This window comes from Henckelia pumila, chromosome 4 (assembly GCF_033568475.1).
Source record: "Henckelia pumila isolate YLH828 chromosome 4, ASM3356847v2, whole genome shotgun sequence".
Lineage (NCBI taxonomy): Eukaryota > Viridiplantae > Streptophyta > Magnoliopsida > Lamiales > Gesneriaceae > Henckelia > Henckelia pumila.
Window position 1 is genome coordinate 158,903,003 of NC_133123.1, and position 18,029 is coordinate 158,921,031.

Below are 18,029 nucleotides of genomic sequence, written 5' to 3' on the forward strand. Positions count from 1 at the left end.
TGCGGTTTCACTTATTTAATTATATATCATTGAAACTGATCAACACATACAATATATATATAATGAAAAGTAATTGGTTTGATATAATAAAAATATTATTTTTTCATAAGCCAAGTCAAATAAAATGTTAATCTCACTGGAGTTTTTTTGTCAATGTTAAACTCAAATACCAAACATTGGAAGTTAATTGAGATAAATACGGGAAGCAAAAATATATATTAAGTATTATAATATTGAGACTCGTGAATTTGCATGACAAAATACTAACTCGACATTGAAAAATGATGTAATAATATTTATCGACAAATATTGACTTTCTCGATGCCACTTCAACAGTTGGATCAAAGTAGACAAAAATTTAAAGTGAGTCCATTAAAACCAATCCCTAATATGTTTTAATTAAAAATTGTATAAAGACTTTTGATGGTGAATTGATGCATGATTGAATTAAACAAACTTTTAATAAAATTAATTAATGAAGGTAGTTTTAAAAATCACATTTTTTTACAGGAAAACTTGTAACGTTATTGAATACTTGAAATGTCAGAAATTACAAGTTTAACCAACTAACGAAAAAGCTCCCAGATACCCAAACGAAAAGGTGTAGGGGATAACAAACAAATTTAGTTAAAGAGTGGGCCATAACATTGGCCGATCTCCTAACACAAAACAGAGAAACATTGTAAACTCTAACATAAGAGAGTTAATTTTTTAAGCACACATGCCCACATAGCTTAAATCATCTTTCGGCTTCATGACTGCTTGCACTCCCAAAAGTGAATCCAATGCTATCAACACATGATTGAGATTTTTCTCATAATACTTCGAGTCCTGCTTTGATAGAAAAGAGCTCAACTAGAACAACAGATTCAAACATCAATAAATTATTTCCAAACACCGCCACTGGTTGTTCGTCCTCATCCCTCACATTAGTCCCTCCAATTCCACATCTGAGGAAACACCAGCTAAACGATGGATTGCTTCCCATGGACGTGTGCGTTACATCCACATTTCTAAAACAGCAAGCTTTTAGCACATTCGCTACTAAAGAAGACGAATTCTGAATGATGCGCCATAATTGTTTAACCAACGGTGCTTTGTTGAAAATCCCAAGTTTTCGAAATCCAAGTCCACCAAGACATTTAGGTTTGCAGAGAAAGTCCCATGTTTTCCAGTGCATTTTTTTTTCATTCTCCATTCCCCACCAAAAATCTGCACATTATTTTTCTATTGTCGTCCAAGTAGCCTTAGGTAGGCGAAAAAAAGACATAGCGTATGTAGGAATAGCCTGTAGTACTGACTTGATAAGTATCTCATTACCTCCAACAGAGAAGAGTTTAATCTCTCATCCCTTTATACGCCGAGATACCCTCTCTACTAGATACCCAAATTGAACCTTCTTGCTTCTCATCGAGAACGTCGGAAGTCCCATATATACTTCATGGCTCTGCACAACAGGGATGGTGAGCACTGATTTGATAGTATCAATCATAACAAGGCTCGTATTGGGAGTGAATGAGAGTGTCAATTTCTCAAAATTAATAACCTGGCCTGATGCTTTTTCATAGTAGCTCAAACATTCCACAACACACAATCTAGCAATCCTCTTATTTTGCCTTAAAGTACACAAGGCTATCATCAGTAAAGAATATGTGAGTTCGAACTGGGCTATTCGAGGCAATCCATATGCTCTTCAGCCTACCACTAGTCGCCAACATGGAGAACATCGATGATAAGCCTTTTGCACAAATGGTAAAAAGATAGGGAGATAGAGGTCACTTTGATGGATTCCCCTACTCGGTTTAAGATTACCCACCACCTCCGAGTTCAGCGAGAAAGAATAGATGACACTCATAACACATCACATAACTTTACCAAACCATTCTTCATAGAACCTCGTCTTAAGCATGGCTGCCTCTAGAAAACTCCAATCTGTCATACACCTTACTCATGTCCAGTTCCAGGGCCACATACCCCATGTTTTCATTTCTGTCTATTCTGCATCCAGTGCATCGTCTCAAACCCGAGGATAATATTGTCAGTAATCAGTCTGCTTGGAAAAAAAGCACTTTGATTTTCATCAATAACCAACTCCTTTAGTGGTTTTAATCTATTAGTTAAGGCCCTAGCCACGATTTTATAACACACATTGCAGAGGCTAATAGGGAGGAATTCCTTCATTAGCACTGGGTTTGAGACCTTAGGAATCAAAGTAATGATGGTACTATTCCAGTCACCCATAGGGGCTCCCTCATTGAGAACGACCAAAGCTGCTTTCTTCATATCCTCTCCTATTAAATGCCAATACTTTTGATAAAACATAGTTGACATTCGATCTAGACCAGGAGATTTATCTTGGCTCATATCTATTAATGCATCTTTAATTTCCAGTATCGTGAAAGGTGCACACAAAATATCATTCATGAGTATTGTCAATGCAGTCCGTACACAATTTGTCACAGGGAACATCAAATCCGAGGTAGGGGTAGTAGATGTAAAAAGAGTGCCAAAATAATCTTGAATAATAGAAATCATACCTCTCTGATCGTGCACAAGATCACCGTGATTAGAGATCAGACCACTAATTTGATTCTGTGTCTTCCTCAAAATTGCCCTATTGTGAAAAAACTTTGTATTATTATCCCCCATAGCAAGCCAATCGGCTCGACTACACTGTTTATAGTAAATCTCCTCCTAACTACTGGTTCTCTCAACCTCCCCCTCTAACTCCATGATTCGGTCAAACTCAGTAAACCAATTATCACGAGTTCTTTTTTTTTTTCCAACTGCGCTCGTTTTTCCTTAATTTGTCTAGGAATAGAGCTGAAACGGCCCCTAGCCCAACACTGAAGGTCCTTGGAGAAATACTGTATTTTTTCGGCTAGCTCCAACTGAGAATTATGAGGTACAACCCACCCATCTCTAATGACATCCTCCCAATCTGGATCTTGAGTCCATTCAGCCTCAATACGGAACCTCCAAGAATGGGAACCAACTATGAATTTTTCAGCAGCAGACAACCTTAGAGTCATATATAACGGACGATGATCCGAGTGACACAAATGTTGGAAAACGGTGTTCAGATCAATTAAGAATTGATACCCGATGCAGCGGAAGTTTAAAATTTTATTTTATTATATGGAACGATTCCATATATGGGTATCAAAACTTTTACGATTAAATTTGTTCAAGTAAAAATAAAACACAGTTAAATTTTTACCTCGTCAAGCAAAGGCTTGATCGTGGACTCCAACAGAATTTAATCTGCTCTTCTTGTAAATCCCGGGAACCGATGACAGTCACGATCTAACTCCAAAATTAGGTCCACGAATGAAAAACAGAAACCCTCTGATTGACTGCACTAGAAATCAATCAGAAGATTTACGTAGAGAATAAACAGATATGATCTGTTAATTCGATTTGTAATTTTTCACAAAAATCACAAGTCAAATTTTCTCCAAAAGAGATAGAGGATTTCGAAAATCCCCTTGAAAATTCTAGAGTGTATTTTTGAAAATTTCAATATACAATGTGTCTAATTTTCGAACCCAACACCTTTATTTATAGATAATTTCTAGTTATAATTGTATCAGGACTCTAACTCCTTAAAGCCCACAATCCATAACTTAAGCCCAACAAGCCAAGCCTGTTGTTATAGAAATTAATATAAAATTCATCGTGACTCCGATTGATAAACTGATTTCACCAATGTGCACAGAAACCATTTCTGCATCTTTTAGAGTCAAGATAATTTATCTGAATCCGAATTCAGTGATTTCCAAAAATGCCCATCCCTATGTCATTTTAGGAAATCCCACTCCCTTTAGTTAAGAAGTCCAACTTCTCTTTCATTAAATTTAACTCTTTAAATTTAACTATCTCTACGGGGTTTTAGTAATCCATTACTTGTGTAACCCTCAATGGTTCAGGAATCCAGCTAGTCGTGGGCTCACAACTCCTTGTGACTCGGAACAACAATTTCTGACTTACCCATCGAATCATGGTAAGAGCGCCTAGCAACATCGCCCCATGATTCCCTAGGTATTACTGATAGTGCCTGCAAGAACCAGTAGATTTTGGTTAGCGTACAGTACGGTCCCTTCATCCATATATCCCGATCGAATCAACAACCATTGGTATATCGAGAGTCGTTCGAGATTCGATAACTATGCATTACATCTTGAAGATCAAATAGTGACATCGCATGTGTTACTAGCAAAACCCATTAACCTAAAACACATCATGTACTCTGGCCAGAGATTCGTCACACTAATATCTCCTCAGATCGCATAGGATATCCACACTCGCAAGTATGTGGTGAATCCTTGACAACAAAGCATCGACTCCTATATGTATCGTAACTGTACCTAATCCCGACACCTGATGACCCCAATAGAGTCGGTAAACGAGTCAAAGTACAGTACTAGCATATAGAGTCTCAATGATGTTTCAAGTAATAAGGACTAATGGTGTACAACCAAAACCGCGGACTTTATCCACTCGATAAGTGATAACCACTTGGAAAGTCCGAATAGGGTAGTTCGATCATTCATCATATGAATATCCATTTGCATGCTTTGAACATCTCTATGTTCCATACCAATGAAACGTGGTACTCGGCATCGCAAATGCTAGTCTCAATCTCGAGCGATCCTTATCCTTATTTGCGGACGGCTCAATTGACTAGGAACAGTTTAGAATATACAGTGACTATAAGATGTGTTTCATGATAGCCATCCCCATGTGCTATCACATCTTACATACACTAAAGTATATTCAAGGTCTTTATCAAAACAACAATAGTATATCATAATATAACATTATGAAAAAAGATAAAGTCAATGCCATTATAAAAGTGTAAATTATATTAAACAAAAGATTGTTTTACATAGAGTCATAAAAGCCCTTAGCCACAAGTTGGCTCACCGGCCACCCACTCTTTCAATCTCCCACTTGCCCTAAAGCCAACTAGTCATACTACCTAATCCCATTGCTTCGCGATGTTTGTCAAACAATGGTCCTGGCAAGGGCTTAGTAAGCGGATCAGCGATATTGTCTGTAGAGGCCACTCTCTCGACACTGATGTCTCCTCTTTCCACGATCTCCCGGATGATGTGGTATTTCCTCAGTACGTGTTTGGACTTCTGATGAGACCTTGGTTCCTTTGCCTGAGCAACGGCACCCGTGTTGTCACAGTACACCGGGACTGGACCAACAGCTTCAGGAATTACAGCCAACTCTTGGATGAATTTCCTTATCCAAACCGCCTCTTTAGCAGCAGTTGATGCTCCAATGTATTCTGCCTCAGTGGTGGAATCCGCTGTGGTGTCTTGCTTGGAACTCTTCCAAGAGACAGCACCGCCATTGAGCACGAATACAAATCCAGAGGTTGATTTCGAGTCATCCACGTCACATTGGAAGCTAGAGTCGGTATAGCCTTCCAACTTCAATTCTCTCCCTCCATAAACCATGAATAAATTCTTAGTCCTTCGCAAGTACTTAAGAATATCCTTCACGGCTTTCCAATGCATTTGACCGGGATTGGCTTGGTATCTGCTCGTGACGCTCAGAGCATAGGCCACATCCGGTCTGGTAGATATCATCCCATACATGATACTACCTATGGCTGATGCATATGGCACGTGTGTCATCTTCTCTATCTCTTCGTCAGTCTTGGGACACATAGACTTGGATAGAGAAACTCCATAACACATAGGTAGATGTCCTCTCTTGGACCCATCCATTGAAAACCTTTTCAATATGGTGTCGATGTAGGTTGATTGGGTGAGTCCTATCATTCTTTTAGATCTATCTCTATAGATCTGAATTCCTAGAATATAGGATGTCTCACCTAAATCCTTCATCGAGAATCTACCTGATAACCATATCTTTGTTGACTGCAACATCCCTACATCATTCCCCATGAGTAGGATGTCATCAACATAAAGTACTAAGAATGTTACCGCATTCTTAACTACTTTCTTGTACACGCATGGTTCCTCCGGGTTCTTGATGAAACCAAAATCCTTTATTGTTTCATCAAATTTCTGGTTCCAACTTCTTGATTCTTGTTTGAGACCATAGATTGATCTCTGAAGTTTGCATACCTTATGCTCGCTTCCCATGGATGTGTATCCCTCAGGCTGCATCATATAGATCTCTTCCTTAATGTTTCCATTAAGAAATTCAGTCTTTACATCCATTTGCCATATCTCATAGTCATACCATGCTGCTATGGCAATAAGGATTCTTATGGACTTGAACATTGCGACTGGTGAAAAGGTTTCATCATAGTCAACTCCTTGTCTTTGAGTATAACCTTTTGCCACCAATCGTGCCTTGTAGGTCAATACCTTTCCATCAGGCCCAAGCTTTCTCTTGTAGATCCATTTGCACCCAATTGGAACAATTCCATCGGGAGGATCTACTAAAGACCAAACTTGGTTAGAATGCATCGAGTCTATTTCCGATTTCATAGCTTCAAGCCATAAATTCGAATCCGCATCAGAAATTGCTTCCTTGAAGTTTCTTGGATCACATCCAATGTCGGGTTCACTTTGATCCCCTTCAAGAAGAAGACCATATCTAATAGGAGGCCTAGAAGTCCTCTCGGATCTCCTAGTAATAGGCGTGTCTTGTGATGATTCTTGAGGTGTAGGATCGCTATTTTGTATCTCGGGTTCTTCTCGAATTTCTTCGAGTTCCATCATCTTGCCTTTCTTATCCAATAAGAACTCCTTCTCCAAGAAGGTGGCATTCCTTGAAACAAACACTTTTGTTTCAGCAGGATGATAGAAATAATATCCGATTGAATTCTTTGGATACCCTACAAAATAACATAAGGTGGATCGACTATCCAACTTATCTCCCACTGTCTGCTTCACGTAAGCAAGACATCCCCAAATCCTCAAGTACGAATACTTAGGAGCTTTGCCATTCCATAACTCGTATGGTGTTTTATTTACTGCTTTAGTGTGGACGTTGTTTAACAACAATACCGCCGTTTCAAGCGCGTAGCCCCAAAACGAAGGTGGGAGCTCAGTGAAGCTCATCATGGATCGAACCATGTCCAACAAAGTTCGATTGCGACGCTCCGAAACACCATTCAGCTGAGGTTTCATCGAAGGAGTCCACTGAGAGAGAATCTCATTCTCTTTTAGATAGTCCAAAAACTCGGTACTTAAGTATTCTCCATCTCGATCCGATCGAAGTGCCTTAATACTTTTATCTAGTTTGTTTTCTACTTCTGCCTTGAATTCTTTGAACTTTTCAAATGATTCAGACTTATATTTCATTAAATATAAATACCCATACCTAGAATAATCATCAGTAAAGGTAATGAAGTAGGTGTTGCCACATTTAGTACCAATCCTAAATGGACCGCAAACATCTGTATGGATCAAATCCAACAGATTTTGACTACGCTCAGGTTTCCCTTTGAAAGGAGATTTAGTCATTTTTCCCTTTAGGCAGGACTCACAAGTAGGTAGAGAGTTAATATCAGACATATCAAACATGCCCTCTCCCACTAGCTTGTTCATTCTCCTTGAGGAAATATGACCTAGCCTAGCATGCCAAAGGTTTGCCGGGTTTTGACAATCGTTCTTCCTTTTAATTGTTGTTACCGGTTTATCAACATAATTAATTGGAACGTCTTTTAATTTTAATCTATATAGATCGTTTTCAAGTTGTCCGTTTCCAATCAAACATTCATTCTTGTAAATATTGCAAATCTCATTCACAAAATTGCAAGAAAAACCATCTCTATCAAGCATAGAAATAGATATAATGTTTTTGACCAAATCCGGAACATATAAAATATCTCTCAAAAATAACTTAAAATTGTTCTGCAAAACTAAATAAATGTCTCATATAGCTTTGGCTTCGACTCTAGAACCATTCCCGAGCCTTAGCTGGGTCTCACCCATCCTTAGCTTACGACTTCTTGTCATCACCTGCAAATCATTGCAAATGTGAGATCCACATCCGGTATCCAATACCCAAGAAGAAGTATTAAGCGAAACATTTATTTCAATGTAAAACATACCCTTTGCAGTTCGCAACTGTTCGAGGTATTCCTTGCAGTTACGTTTCCAATGACCGGGTTTCTTGCAGTAATGGCAAACGTTTTCATCTTTTATCCCAATTGAAGCCTTCGCCTTTCCCTTCTTATTTGGTACAATCTTCTTGGGCGGGGCAGAACGTTTCTTACCCTTTCCACTTGGTCCTTTCTTAGAGTTAGAAGAGGAGCCAACCAAGAGTACCGGTTTATCCTTCTTTAGTGTGGCTTCATATGTGACAAGCATATTGACCATCTCTTCAAGGGTGGCCTCTATCTTGTTCATATTGAAGTTCATCACAAAACCGTCAAACGATGAAGGATGTGATAGAAGCAATGTAGTGACCCTTACCCGGATCACCTACTAAACAGAACTTAGGCATGCAATTAACTTAATAAAAAAGATATCAGAATAAAACTGCGGAAACCATAAACATTTATACAATCCCAAGTAAAGGAATCTGTAATTATCCAATAATATACAACCAAATCGAATAGCTGTATAAACCCAAACAACAGTAATAAACCTAGACGAAGCTCCAGCTGGCCAACCACTGACTAGCCCCTCCTGGATCCACCATCCTCGTCCAATCGCAAACCTGCCCCATGGAATAGGGTGTCCAGAAAATACAGAGTACGAGACGTGAGTATACAACGCTCAGTGCGAGAGTATGAGTATACATGCATGCAAAGTGAACTCCCTATAGACTCGAGGTCAAGGATCAGATAACAGAGACAGACCGGGCCCTGGTATGTAGCACGCTGTGCCGTCGCTTCAGGAGGTGGCTCCCATACCGAGATAATCGTGGATACGCCGGACCCAAATCGATGGAAGTCCATCCACTAACAGGATAGGGTACAACCCTACTACAGACATCTCGAAGGAGATACAGCAAGATGCAAATGAATGTAGCATAATATCATGGCATATAAATCATGCAGTCATATAATACATGCATACTCAGTCAGGATATCTCGAACAGTATTTTCGTACCTCAATACAGTGCAAGCTCTACCAACTCTAGGTCCACGCCTATAGTCTGCTCTACACTGCCAAATGATACTACTATCATTAAAGTGCTCTAAAAGCCTTAACTAAGCTATTGCATACTCCTAAATATTTATAGGGAGCAAAAGCTATACCTTCGTCCGTCGTTAGCCCTTTGATGTCGATGCCTCCAGAACTTGGGCACAACTCCGCTACGACTACCGAACGCCTCTCCGACCTCCGGACCAAGCCTAAGAAGACCAGAACAGCTCCAAAAGGACTAGAAAGGAAAGGAGAACCCGGAATTGGCAAATGAAAGTGAAGTCTCGGCCTTTTATTTATAGACAACGATCGGAACTTCCGATCCTTGATCAGAACGTCCGAACCTCGATCGGAACGTCCGATCCTGTCATCGGAGCTTCCGAAGATCCTGATCTGCCACGTGTCAAAATATCACTTGATGACTCCGGATAGGGGTGATCGGAGCTTCCGGTCCTGATCGGAGCTTCCGATCCAACCACACGTCATGCCTGACGTAATAACATCGGTGCCTCCAATCGCTCATCGGAGCTTCCGATCCTGTTCGGAGCTTCCGATCGTGCCTTTGGAGCTTCCGATCCGTCCGATACCTAATTCAATTAATTAGCATTAATCCTTTAATTACTCAATTAGGGCACGGGCTACTACAAGCAACAAGTCCGCGCTAAGTTCATGCTCCAAAGTCAAGTCGAGTGTTACCAACTTTTCAATGAGTCCAATCATGCGCACCCCATGCTCACGGACCGAAGTCCCATCTCGCATGCGGCTCGTCATGAGCTTTCTGACGGTGGCATACCTCTCCGACCTTGACTGAGCTCCAAAGAGTTCCTTGAGGTTCTTGTGAATGTCAGCAGCATTCACGGTATCCTCGAATCTCCTTTGAAGCTCATCAGACATCGAAGCCTGCATGTAGAATTTGGCCTTGATATCATGGTCCCACCATAAGTCAAGTTTGGCCAACTCTTCCGGACTTGTATTAGCCGGGGCTTCCTTCGGAGGCGGCTTCTCTAACACGTAGAAATCTTTTTCCGAAGTAAGAATAATTTTCAACTTACGGAACCATTCCGTATAGTTTGCGCCAGTCAATTTGTTTTGTTCGAGAATTGAAAACAGTGGATTACGAGAAGTCATTGTAATAGTATACTGAAAAGGAAACAGACAATAATCAATGATTGTTTAATTAATTTACTAAGACATAAAATATGGTGAATTTTAATTTTATGAATTACACTCCCACTATTTTAACGATTTCACTACCCTCTTGTAAAAACGGGAAACTGTTTTCCTTAGTGAGAACATGGAGTCCAATTGACAAATCATGATCCCGAATAATATCAGCCAACCATAATTTTCAAAAGGTAGAACCCAATTACTTCCAAAGTAACCCCCATGTTTTTACCTCATGTCCAATAAGGGCCCAATAATATGACGCCGTTTATTGTGACATGTCAAGATAACCCATCAATATTAAGTTGTGATGGACGGTCGTCATGTGGATCCCCAATAATATGAGTCAATCCCATGGAAGTTCCACCCAACTTACAACATGTGTCGATCCAATGTACAGCTTTCCGACGAACGGGCCCCCCCAATAATATGAGCCGGACCGTATCCGCGGGTAGCATCTCATACATTGATCGTTGATGGAAGGTAGGAATATTTAAACAATATTTAAATTCCCTTTTTATTAATCTTGATATCAATTTTAAATCATATTTAAAATGAGGGATTTTTAATTTTGAAAATTTGTCTCATGATGCAATTTATGTATGCTTGCGGGATTCATACAATTTAGTCTAAACATGCATACATCAATAATATCATATATTATTTAAGGATGATCGATCCCATTAACTAATCGACCCGTGGTTGCCAATCACGAGTCTAAGTCCAATCCTATGTAATATGCAAGTATGCAATGCAATCCTATTACATTGAGCTTCCAATTTATATTTTTTCGGTCTTCATTGTCTGCTGGGCCCACCATTTATTAAAATCTTTGTCTCACACTAAGTCTAATAAATTTATAATAAATTTTGATTACAAATATGAGATACATTTTTAGGGGTGGGAACGGGCCATAAACCAGGCCCACTTTTATTACATATGATAATCATATTGGGCTATAAACCAAGCCCATTAATAAACACCAACAACAATAAGACAAATGTAAATCACCTAACATACACCTAAAACATTGGTCATGGCAATCGATCATCCTTTATCCATTAATTAATTCAATAATTAAATAATTGGATAAACATGCAAAGGCATCATAATTTAAAAGATAAAATCATATTTTATCTTATCCATCCATAAGATCATATCTTATCATCAATTTTACCAAAATAATTAATTTTATAAAATTTAATTTAACGGATAAAATTTATAAATTTTCCAAAAATTCAAATTTATCCAAAAATCAATTTTAAAATTTTCGAACTTGAACAATTCAATCCGATGCCTCGTGAACCAATCAAAAACAATTTTCGATCGGATCAAAAACTAGAATTTCAAAAAATTAAAAATTTAATTAAAAATTAAAAATAATTTTTTCCCGGGCAGGGCAGGGCAGCGCCGTGCACTGCCCTGGGCAGCGACGTTCGTTGCCCATGGGCAGCGATCCAATCGCTGCCCTTGGGCAGCAACGCTCGCTGCCCCGGGCAGCAACGCTCGCTGCACAATCGCTGCCCGATTTGCCCATTAAAATTCAATTTTAAATTTTTGTTTTGTTTCAAAAACCGAGGCTTAAAAATTTTGTACAATCGATTAATTTAATCGTTTGATCTGAGCAACCTGGCTTTGATAACACTGTTGGAAAACGGTGTTCAGATCAATTAAGAATTGATACCCGATGCAGCGGAAGTTTAAAATTTTATTTTATTATATGGAACGATTCCATATATGGGTATCAAAACTTTTACGATTAAATTTGTTCAAGTAAAAATAAAACACAGTTAAATTTTTACCTCGTCAAGCAAAGGCTTGATCGTGGACTCCAACAGAATTTAATCTGCTCTTCTTGTAAATCCCGGGAACCGATGACAGTCACGATCTAACTCCGGAATTAGGTCCACGAATGAAAAACAGAAACCCTCTGATTGACTGCACTAGAAATCAATCAGAAGATTTACGTAGAGAATAAACAGATATGATCTGTTAATTCGATTTGTAATTTTTCACAAAAATCACAAGTCGAATTTTCTCCAAAGGGGATAGAGGATTTCGAAAATCCCCTTGAAAATTCTAGAGTGTATTTTCGAAAATTGCAATATACAATGTGTCTAATTTTCGAACCCAACCCCTTTATTTATAGATAATTTCTAGTTATAATTGTATCAGGACTCTAACTCCTTAAAGCCCACAATCCATAACTTAAGCCCAACAAGCCAAGCCTGTTGTTATAGAAATTAATATAAAATTCATCGTGACTCCGATTGATAAACTGATTTCACCAATGTGCACAGAAACCATTTCTGCATCTTTTAGAGTCAAGATAATTTATCTGAATCCGAATTCAGTGATTTCCAAAAATGCCCATCCCTATGTCATTTTAGGAAATCCCACTCCCTTTAGTTAAGAAGTCCAACTTCTCTTTCATTAAATTTAACTCTTTAAATTTAACTATCTCTACGGGGTTTTAGTAATCCATTACTTGTGTAACCCTCAATGGTTCAGGAATACAGCTAGCCGTGGGCTCACAACTCCTTGTGACTCGGAACAACAATTTCCGACTTACCCATCGAATCATGGTAAGAGCGCCTAGCAACATCGCCCCATGATTCCCTAGGTATTACTGATAGTGCCTGCAAGAACCAGTAGATTTTGGTTAGCATACAGTACGGTCCCTTCATCCATATATCCCGATCGAATCAACAACCATTGGTATATCGAGAGTCGTTCGAGATTCGATAACTATGCATTACATCTTGGAGATCAAATAGTGACATTGAATGTGTTACTAGGAAAACCCATTAACCTAAAACACATCATGTACTCTGGCCAGAGATTCGTCACACTAATATCTCCTCAGATCGCATAGGATATCCACACTCGCAAGTATGTGGTGAATCCTTGACAACAAAGCATCGAATCCTATATGTGTCGTAACTGTACCCAATCCCGACACCTGATGACTCCAATAGAGTCGGTAAACGAGTCAAAGTACAGTACTAGCATATAGAGTCTCAATGATGTTTCAAGTAATAAGGACTAATGGTGTACAACCAAAACCGCGGACTTTATCCACTCGATAAGTGATAACCACTTGGAAAGTTCGAATAGGATAGTTCGATCATTCATCATATGAATATCCATTTGCATGCTTTGAACATCTCTATGTTTCATACCAACGAAACGTAGTACTAGGCATCGCAAATGCTAGTCTCAATCTCGAGCGATCCTTATCCTTATTTGCGGATGGCTCAATTGACTAGGAACAGTTTAGAATATACAGTGACTATAAGATGTGTTTCATGATAGCCATCCCCATGTGCTATCACATCTTACATACACTATAGTATATTCAAGGTCTTTATCAAAACAACAATTGTATATCATAATATAACATTATGAAGAAAGATAAAGTCAATGCCATTATAAAAGTGTAAATTATATTAAACAAAAGATTGTTTTACATAGAGTCATAAAAGCCCTTAGCCACAAGTTGGCTAACCGGGCACCCACTCTTTCAACAAATACAACAACACACATTTTTAGTAGGAAAAAGCATCCTCCATCCAAATGAGCTAGCAAATTTGTCAAGCCTCTAAAAAATTAGTTCTTCTCTTTGACGACGATTTACCCATGTGAAAATATCACCATCACAATGTAAGCTTTGTAAGTTACAATCATCTAGAACATTATGGAAAGCCTCAGTTTGCCCAGGCAAGCGCTTATTCCCACCCAGATTCTCACTATCATTGTAGATTTCATTAAAATCCCCTCCCATCAACCAGGGTATATCACAAAACTTAATCAGACTAGCAAGTTTCTCAATCAGAGACCAAGAAGATAACGTTGGTTTGTATTCGGATTTCCATAGAACCTTGTAAATCTCCAAACCTCCCCCTCTTGCTATAATAAAAAATCAATATGACCTTGCGAATAAGATTTAATTGCAACATCCATAGGATCTTCCAACATAAGCACAACCCTCCACTACGTCCCTACTATCCAATGAAAAGCACCCCTTGAAACCAAGTAATTAATTCGACAACTGAGTATTATTAATATCTCTCTTGTATGTCTCACCCAAGAACAAGACTACAAGAGAGGGTTTTTTTCGGCGATAATCCGATTTAATTCTCTGAAAGCTTGTTGGTTCCCAAGCCCCAGGACATTCCACACTACACAACTCATAGAGATCGGTGGGGTTGCTGAGCAACCTCCACCGTTAAAAAATTTGTAAGACCATCTAAAGAGACTTCCACCACCTGGATTTAATACGGGCTTTTCGTAGATTGAAGCACCGCCGTATCTTTCTTGCTTTGATCTACTTTCGTCCCGTCCCTTCTACCTCTACCATATTAATGTTTCCACTCTAGACAGCCTCATGCAGTTCATTGGGGCCAATGATGCTACTGCTTCCACTCAAATCTAGATTATCCAGTCCCTCTCCCGAAAAATAGCTATCCTCCCACCCTAGCAAACCTGTTTGTCTCTCCTTGTCCTAATCGTCCCGAATTACCAAAGCCGAGCTATTGTGGACAGGTTTCAGATTATTTTGAAGGTGAATGGTAACTCCTTCCCTTGTTCCCCTGATGTTTTAGCTCTCATCCAGATACCAAAATTCAATTCATATGTCTCCTCCGATATCTCGCCACAGGTACGAAATGAATGACCTATGACTCCGCATCTATAGTAGAAATCCGGAAGCCTTTCATAAGTAAGATGAGCTATCACATCATCCTCATCTTCAACCCCAACACAAACAAAGTTTTTCAGTGGTTTTTCGAATATCAATACGTACCCGAATCCGAATATAACTTCCCAGATGCGAGCCAGAATCACCTTGATCCACCTCCTCAACCTTGCCGATAGGTGCATCAATTTTCTCCAAGGTGTTCCTGCTCGAGAATGCCATAGGAACATTAAGGAACTGTACCCAAAACGAGACCTCGTTGAAATATAAAGAACAAATCCTTGTAAGTTCCTCGATCATGATCAGATCTTGGAAGAAACTCCAAGGCCCTTCCGCCAAAAAATCACTTTTTATTAATTTAGAGTTCTAGTATGATTCTAATACACATTTTAATTAGGAATGGTATGCGCGAAGATTTTTGAATGGCTGAAATCTAATTGAACAAAATTAAATTAACTCACGAGTCACATGTAAAGGTAATAAAAAATCTGAATAATACAAGGCTTTACAAAATCTAATAAAATACTTTATTATTATTATTTTTTAAAATAGTTAGATATTTTTCTAATAAAAGCTTTTTATAATATTTTTATAACTATCTCGTAATTGAGAATTTGAGAGTAAAAATAAAATACGCCTATTATATGACTTAAATAAATCAATCATTATTAGATACTATGTAGTTATATTAGAAGAAAAAGTCAGGATATTTTTAAATTACAAAAATCCATAATTATAAAATTAATTTATAATTATAAAAATATTTTTTACTGACCAACTATACAATGTCCAGGCTAATTTAATTTTTATATATAATGCATACTTGCATACCAAAAGTTTAAAAGCTTATACATAGGAAGCCCAAATATAATATAGAGACTCATGGGAGGATAGGGAAAATACAATTTGATAACGAAAAATGTTTGATTTTTTTTTTTCAGATCAATTTAAGTAATTGGAAAGTAGTTGAAATTAAAAGTTAGCATATTAACAACAAAGTTTGTAAACAGACAAAAAACTTACAATTAGATAAGTAATTTGTAAAAAAAATTTTCCCTTGTGGCATTAAATCTTTCAAAAACCTTTTGGACATAACGAGTTTGTGATAAAATAATTCAATCAGTTGTTCTAGATATTTTAATCCCTAAAGTAATATCACATAATACCAAATCTTTCATATCAAAATGTTGACTAAACATTTTCTTAGTTTTCACAATCAATTCATGATTGCTTCCCATAATTAACATGTCGTTTATATAAAAGTAAACAATTACATATGCATTTAAAGTACTACCTTTAATATATACACATTTGCCACATTCATTGATTTTGAAACCATTTGACAACATTGTATTTCGTATTTTGGAACAACATGAACAACACAGAAACAGTAGGACAGTTGAGGCGAGAGATGCTCTGATCTATTCGCAAGACGAATTGCCCGCATCAGTGCTTTAGCGATAGTGGCAAACGTCCGTACGATACAACGACTCGTGTTCAAGATAATGCAGCACGACAAATATCAAGAACGTCTTTGGTGAATAAAATTATGCAGTAACTTTCTTAATTAAGAATGGAGGAAGGCAGAAACAAAAGATCAATTTTGAATTCGTGATCTGTTCTGCATACACGAGTAGTCTACTTATAGACGGCTGATGGGTGCGATCAAGGGACACGACCTTGAATGAAAGAACACACCTTGTTCGAATAGACACAACTCATCATGAGAGTAGAGTGATGAAACTTAAAATTCTTAATTATTTATATGTTAAAAGAATTGTGTTTTAAAATTAAAGTTTCATTAAAATTATGAAGTTGTATTATTTTAGTGTTATGTATTTATATTTAATTAAATTTTTTATTAAAGATGTTGTATTTTACGGTTTGCGCAGGTTTGATAAAAATAAAATTACTCAAGCTACAGAGGTCATATTGGAGTAATCTCAAATCCTGTAGAATCACAAAATAGACATCTTCAACTTTGTAGAAGACAAGAAATTCCAAAAACCTCATTAAGATGATCAAATTATCAAAAATAAAAAAAGAGACAGATTTACTTTTACTATGACCAGCTTGTAGTAAAAATATCATAACTATTTCACCTTTTACCCAAAAGAGATGAATTATATATCCAAACACATCTACACAAAATTCCTACGTGTTTTATGTTGAATGAAAAGGCTGAATCGGTGGTATAAGACATCAAACATGCGAATTAAAGTTGGGTCATGGTATTGACATTCAAGGAGACAAGCACTCAACAACTTTACTCTTCTACATTTAATGAACCTTGGACTCTTGCTCTCATTTGGCATATAAATAGATGTGTTGTATAAGCTTTGAAGTGTGCAAAAGTGTAGAGAAATTCCTCACTTGTAAAATAAATATTGTGTGCGTAAGAATAAAAGTTTGAGTGTGCATATTTATCCAAGTTTAAGTATGAAATTTCTTTTATCCTTACTCTTGAGTCTTATGTTCATGGCAAGCTAAATCCTTTTATGTCAAGGTGAAAAGGTTTAATTATTGGTCAAGTATAATTTGGATGATTTATTGTTATCTATTTACATCAAATACTTGGTACCTTAAATGTGGTTACCTTGATTTGTTGTCTAATATGATACAATAAATACTACAATAATTATATACAATAAATATATGTATCAATTTATAATAAAGTCATATATATTATTTAGACAATAGCGTGGCTCTGCCGGTTGTTCTAAATAATATATTGTGATTTGAACTAACCTTTACTTTCTCACAACTAACATTTACTTTCTCGCAACTAACGGTTACTTTTCCGTAACTAACATTTATATTTCCGCAACTAACATTTAATTTCCGCAACTAACATAAAAAATCATATATTTTATTTAGACAATAGTGTGGCTCCGCCGGTTGTTCTAAATAATATATTTTGATTTGATCTAACATTTATTTTTATGTCAATTTATATTTATGCATTTATATATATATTATGGGTACCATGTATTAAATATCAGTTAATCTGATATTAATATAGTGGGAACTATATTATATGGTATACTTGTTTAAATATTTAATTTTTCTTGTATGTTTAT